The 7,128-nt window shown below is 44.1% G+C and overlaps 1 long non-coding RNA gene across 1 annotated transcript; it reads left to right on the forward strand.

Moving 5' to 3' along the window:
* Window positions 1–837: 837 nt before the first annotated feature.
* On the forward strand, window positions 838–4,031 carry LOC143818512 (uncharacterized). Its single transcript, XR_013224580.1, has 4 exons — window positions 838–885; window positions 2,412–2,470; window positions 3,306–3,500; window positions 3,716–4,031. It is a non-coding gene; the product is annotated as an uncharacterized LOC143818512 (long non-coding RNA).
* The last annotated feature ends 3,097 nt before the right edge of the window (window positions 4,032–7,128 follow it).

Here is a 7,128-nt window from a genome sequence, read left to right on the forward strand (position 1 = left end):
AAAACCAGGAGTGGGTGAAAAATGCAGAAATAGTGACGTGTTTCTATTATACTTTTCCTCTGATTGTTCCACTCCTGATTTTGGCTTACAAATACTGAGGTAAGATACTGATCAAATACTGATAGTGTGACTGTAGCCTAAAGACCTCTTCAGGAGCTAGCCAGTTTTGAATTTCCAGACCACCATGCAAGGGAAAGCTGTAAACATGTTGACTGCTGGCATTACTGTGATTGACCGGCCGCTTTGCGCTTTCAGGTATTATATAAGATCCGATGACGCGATGCTCGGCACACTCTCTTCTGGAAACAGGCTGTGTGCCCACGTTGCGTTTTTTATGCGTTTCCGCCACATTTTATACCGCAGCGGAAACGCTTAAAAAATGCTTAAAAACGCATTCCCATGCAATCCTATGCGATTCCGCAGTTGCTGTGCCCATGCTGCGGATTTTCCCGCTGCGGAATCCACAGCAGGTTCATTATTTCTGTGGAATCGCGGCTATTCCGCCGCCATAGGATTGCATTGAAACTCTCACTTTACACATGTGGCTATGTCCACCATGCGTAAAGTGAGTGCTTTATGTGCGGGAAGGTGCCCAGCTTTTGGAGGAGAGGAGACTCTCCTTCAGGCCCTGGGTACAATTTTCCTGTAAAAAGAAAGAACTAAAATAAAAAATATACTTATACTTACCTTCTGATGGCCCCCAGAGTCCTCCTGGCTCTCAGCGGTGCACGCAGCGGCTTCAGTTCCCAGGGATGCATTGCGCGAATCACCTGAGATGATGTCGCGGTCACACGACTGTGACATCACAAAGGTCCTTTGCGCAAAGCATCCCTGGGAACGGAACATACCGGGAGCGCCGCTGAGGAGATCGGGGGCCGTCGGAAGGTGAGAATAACCATATATTTTTTTTATTATTATTTTTAACATTCTATGTTTTACATAGGCAGCATCAATAGTAAAAAGTTGGTCACACTTGTCAAGCACTATATTTGATATAGTATCAATAATGGAATATAGCAAATGGCTATGTCCAACTAGTCTCAACTGAAATCAGCGTTTTGAAGTAAAATATAACTTTTAAAAAGTATAATAATAAAAATACATAGATAACCTAAAGTGCAGGGTGCCAAGACAGACAAGACAAATACAGTGGTACACACATAAAACACACTGGTCTATAAAAGACCTTAGGGACCCTCAGTCCTCTTTTCAAATGGCAGATTAACAGTTGTTGGTATGGTAGCAATACCTTACTATAGCTGTACACAGCTCCATTCAGAAGCAAGTGAAAACAATCAATCAGATCATGTGTAGATTCCACAATTATGCAATCGCAAAAACTACAATACTGCAGGTTATATGGACTGGCATAAATAAACCGTTTCTCTATGTCCAACTCAAATCCATGCATCAGTTTTATACGTTTGCATATAGATAGGTATATTGCAGGTGTTGCAAAAAAATGGCTTTCCACGCAAACAACCCTGCCTACCACTAATCAGACCCTTCTTTCATAGTGTGTTCCACATCTATCTCATGGGTCATAATACTCCATATTCATGTGTCAGAGCTGCAATATGATACAGGTAAATCCTGAGGAGGTCTCACTTGTATTGGGAGGTGTTATATACTACACACTAATCACTCCCATTAACACAAAGTGATCGCCGCTCTTATAAAATTCCCTTCCTGCCATAGGTTTAGGGCTCAGTATGACAAATCATGTAAACAGGAGAGGTCTCACCTGATTCAGAGGGAGTAATATGATGGTTACTGTGTTCCTCTTTCAAAGTTCAGTAGTGGACACTCTCCCCCATTCTCCCGACACGTTTCATCAATGCTCATCAGGGGAGTGCTTTGGGGCCAAAGCGACCATGTCGCCAGATAAGTTCCCGTCATATGTGGGCAATTTGATGCTGTCCATCCTTATAATCAAGCCTTACCTTCAAACGGAATAGTACTTATGGTCTGCGGTTACTAGCACTTACGGTTTTTGGACCGCAAACATCCACCGGATATCCAAGATATGAGCTGCAATACTTCCGTTTTTTGGACTGCAAATATCCACTGGATATCCGATATATGAGCCGCAAGGTCCTGACTGAAACGCAAGTGCTCACAATGGCGCATGTGCAGAAGTAAGATACCGCGATCTGTATCCAAGACATGCTACGGGTGTGAAAACACATCGTATGATAAGCCTTAGGTTATCTATGTATTTGTATTATTATTATACTATTATAAGTTATATTTTACCCCAAAACGCTAATTTCAACCATAAGGTAACCAGAATGTTTCAGCATTGTCGCTTATGGCAATTTCCAGCTGGAGTTCACAAGAAGCCAGTCAACTTCTAAAATGCTGATTGATGCACACAGCAACTTGTCCACTGTATGGTTTCTATCCTTCAGGCTTTCAAGCTGTAAAACCATTTGGCAAAACTTTACCTTACATGAGCAAATGAAAAGAGGTTGGTACCAAACACTGTAAAGTAACACACTGGCGCTATGTATTGGCCTGAACCTTCAGCTGCAAGCACCTTGGCACGTAGTGTGCAACCCTGCCACCCAATATTAAAATTAGAATACAATCAACAAACAGGTGCTGCGCTAGCAGGAGGAACTGTGACTAGGAATACATCTCAGTCACCTACCTCACTGTTATGAACTGATGTGTCCACTTGGGACAATGAGCTGCTGCAGACCGTCCTCTGCTATCTTGGAAGATCTGTGATTAGAACAGTGCAGCCACGTGAACGATGCACTACCATCCGGGGAGCGTCCTCCCGTAGTGCTGAAAACCCCACCAGTCTCGCCGCTGTAGTGTCCGGCAGGCAGCTACGGCCGATAGCGCCGCCGTGCAGTGGCGTGGTGAGCGGGGGGCGTGGCTTACTAGGTGACGTCACCAGTCCGTATGACGGACACTAACAGGGGCCAATCCCAATTGGCCCCTGTTAGTGTCCGTCATACGGACTGGTGACGTCACCTAGTAAGCCACGCCCCCCGCTCACCACGCCACTGCACGGCGGCGCTATCGGCCGTAGCTGCCTGCCGGACACTACAGCGGCGAGACTGGTGGGGTTTTCAGCACTACGGGAGGACGCTCCCCGGATGGTAGTGCATCGTTCACGTGGCTGCACTGTTCTAATCACAGATCTTCCAAGATAGCAGAGGACGGTCTGCAGCAGCTCATTGTCCCAAGTGGACACATCAGTTCATAACAGTGAGGTAGGTGACTGAGATGTATTCCTAGTCACAGTTCCTCCTGCTAGCGCAGCACCTGTTTGTTGATTGTATTGAAAAGAGGTTGGTGTTTGGAATCAGCGCTCTGCCCTTTGACTGTTGGGGATGGGACCATGTCTGTTGAGTAGGATCCGAAGAAGGTGTTGAAGGAGGCAGATAGCACCTGGTGGTGGAAACAGATGTAACTCCCAGTCATGAAGGCTTATCCACCTATACTTGTTATGGTGGTGCTTCGATGCCGCTCCACTCAGTCATACAGTAAGCAGTGAAACTCATGTATTGTCAATATGTATAGTTGCTGCTCCTAGTGTCTACAGTGCAGTGCACATTTGGAGCTTAATTGGAGCAAAATTAGAAAGCTGCCTATATTCTCTTGCATGAGAGAGAAGAGAGCAGGCACATTTTTCTGCTAGAAATATTGATGGCTTGGTATCTTCCAGTGAGGCTGAGCTCTTGCCATTATTTCTCAAAAGGAAGTTGACTGCAGAAGATGGTATGGCAGGACTACACCACAAGCAATTTGAGCAGGTGAGAGTTTACTTGGCAAACCAGTAGACGACTGGGAGCTTACTCTTGTTAACTTGACACAATCAGGGATGGATATCTGTCGATGCGATGGAGGAGGAGGTGTACTTGGAGAACGACAAGCAATGGTGGCAGATAATGATGGTCATAATTAGAGATGAGCAAAACTTTGAAATTCGAATTTGCTGGCTTTATCGAATTGTCCAAAAAATTTGATCTTCAAAGAATAAATTCATTATAAATTGTATAACTAAAAAGCCTTTAATCCCCTTGAAAATGTGTTTATAACACTTTGAATTTATGTTTGGATTTATTTTTCCCTGATTAATAAAGACCTTCATTTAAAAACTGCATTTTGTGTTTACTTGTGTTATCTTTGTCTAATATTTAAATTACTTTCGTGTTCTGAAATATTTAAGTGTGACAAACATGCAAAAGAAAGGAAATCACGAAGGGGCAAACATTTTTTCACACCACTGTATATTCCATGCCTTGCAGTCGAATGTGTACATACTATACGTTTACTGTGAGTTCTCCTGGTCCAGTTCATCACTCGTCAGTCAATGCATAATTGTCCTGACTATTGGAGGCAGTGGAGTGTTGTTGACATATTGGTGGAATCGGTAGAATCTGTGTGATCCTCCGGTTAAACTCCTTGACAATATTGGACATAAAGTCATGCAATAAAAACAGCAAGTTCAGTAAACATGAGCTTACAGAGTGGAAGAATAAGAGAAGTGGGCTTACATTAAAGGAGGGAAAAGAAAGGAGCCAGATGAGGGTAGAAGCTTCTTATACAGTTAAGGGCAGAGGCATGATATTGCAAGTTAAAAGCTTTTCTGATTTTTTTTTGTCATTTGTATGTTAGCTTACTGACCGAGCACTCCACCCTTCAACATGTGATGATTTTAATTACAGCAGGTTCCTACCTATCCATAAATGCAGGCATTGCTGAGAGAGGTGTCCACATTCACCCAGGAATTCAGATATCAGCCTAAGAGAGGTATTCACACATGTAGGGACCCATCAGTCTTTGGGACCACCTTGATATTGGTTGATGGGCAGATATCATTTGGCCAAATTTTATGCAAAGCGTCTCATTTTTTTCTTAATATTCAAAAACCGTATTGCTATTCATATTTCATATATTTTACATTGACGTGCTTTAACACAATAGAGTGCAAACTTTTTTTTTATATTGTATGTGGAAGTAGCTCCTCCTGGTATGCACCTATTCACACTAGTTTAGATGTCAGTTTTTTGTCATTTGTATCTTTCCCATTAAAAGAGAAAGGAAATAAGCACTTACCCTGTGGCTACTGTAAAACCCAGTAGACATATTGATCAGATATAGCAGCAGACTAATGAGATGTCTAACATTACAATGAAAATATAACTTTTTCTGCTCAACAGATTTGTATCTTTAACAATGTACTGAGGGTGAGTGTTAATACTGTGATGCGTTATAATGGAGTAAGCCTGGAGTCATCACTCCATGTATAAATGAGATCATAAAAAGCAGAATCTTATTCATAATTCCTCATTATTTTCAAGAAATCTGTTCCCTTAACTATCAAAGCAGCATGCACCAGTAAGAATTGATTGACACAGTTGACAGTGACTTTTCCTGTGGCCGGGGTTTTTCTCAATTAATCATACTAGATATGCAATTGGACAGTTCTCCTGTATTGCTGCTTTAGGATGGCTTCACACATCTATGTATGATGATAAGTATATATACGTGATATATGGACCAGCCGTGGGCCTCCTGACTCAAATTCGATACACTTATATATTTATATACCTATGAGGCTTTCATGTTTGGAGCATGGGACCCACATCCTGTCTTTGTAATGTGGGCCCTCGTATTACTTTCTAAGCATATAGTCTTCAATGTATCCATTAGGCACCTACAGCAGGTGAAATAAATATAGAACATGCCACCAGTAGCATATTCGGGGGGGGGCAGCCGGGGCATGTGCTCTGGGCGCAGCCAACAGGGGGCGCCAGTGGGCCGCCTGATGATGCGGCGGTCCAAGGAGGCTCCTCGTCCTGTACTGAGCAGTCACATGGTACCGCTCATTACAGTAATGAATATGCAGCTCCACCTCCCATAGGGGTGGAGCCACATATTCATTACTGTAATGAGAGGTAACGGTGACCGCTCAGTACAGGAAGAAGCTGCTGGCGCCGGGGAAGCAGGGACTGCACCGCGCCAGGAGCAGGTGAGTATAACAGGGAGGGGAGCGCAGCCCGATATTCACCTGCTCCTCATTCCGGCGCAGCACCGTCTTCAGCAGTGATGCTGAGGTCAGAGGGCGCGGTGGCGTAGTTAGTGCGCGCCCTCTGCCTGAACGTCAGTGCTGAAGATGGAGCGGCGGCTGGAATGAGGAGCAGGTGAATATTGAAAGTGCCGGGGGCCTGAGCGACGGAGAGGTGAGTATGTGATTTTTTTTATCGCAGCAACAGCAAATGGGGCAAGTGTCTGTATGGGGCATCTTATGGGGCTATAACGTTTGTGCAGCACTATTTGGGGCAAGTGTCTGTATAGGGCATCTTATGGGGCCATAATGTTTGTGCAGCACTATATGGGGCAAGTGTCTGTATAGAGCATCTTATGGGGCCACAATGTTTGTGCAGCACTATATGGGGCAAGTGTCTGTATAGAGCATCTTATGGGGCCATAGCGTTTGTGCAGCACTATATGGGGCAAGTGTCTGTATAGAGCATCTTATGGGGCCATAACGTTTGTGCAGCACTATATGGGGCATATGTCTGTAGAGAGCATCTTATGGGGCCATAACGTTTGTGCAGCACTATATGGGGCAAGTGTCTGTATACAGCATCTTGTGGGGCCATAACGTTTGTGCAGCACTATATGGGGCAAGTCTCTGATAGAGCATCTTATGGGGCCATAACGTTTGTGTAGCACTATAACGGGACAAGTGTCTATATGGAGCATCTTATGGGGCTATAACGTTTGTGCAGCACTATATGGGGCAAGTGTCTGTATGGAGTATCTTTGGTGCCATAATTAAGGTTTGTGCAGCACTATATGGGGCAAGTGTCTGTATGGGGCCATAATCAAAATTTTTGCAGCACTATATGGGGCAAGTGTCTGTATGGAGTATCTTATGGGGCCATAATTAACATTTGTGCAGCACTATATGGGGCAAGTGTCTATATGGAGCATCTTATGGGGCCATAATTAACGTTTGTGCAGCACTATATGGGGCAAATATCTTTATGGAGCATCTTATGGGGCGATAATCAACGTTTCTGCAGCACAATATGGGACAAATGTGTCTATGAGCATCTTATGGGGTCCACAATCAACGTTTCTGCAGCACTATATGGCGCA

Source organism: Ranitomeya variabilis, chromosome 3, assembly GCF_051348905.1.
Source record: "Ranitomeya variabilis isolate aRanVar5 chromosome 3, aRanVar5.hap1, whole genome shotgun sequence".
Classification (NCBI taxonomy): Eukaryota; Metazoa; Chordata; class Amphibia; order Anura; family Dendrobatidae; genus Ranitomeya; species Ranitomeya variabilis.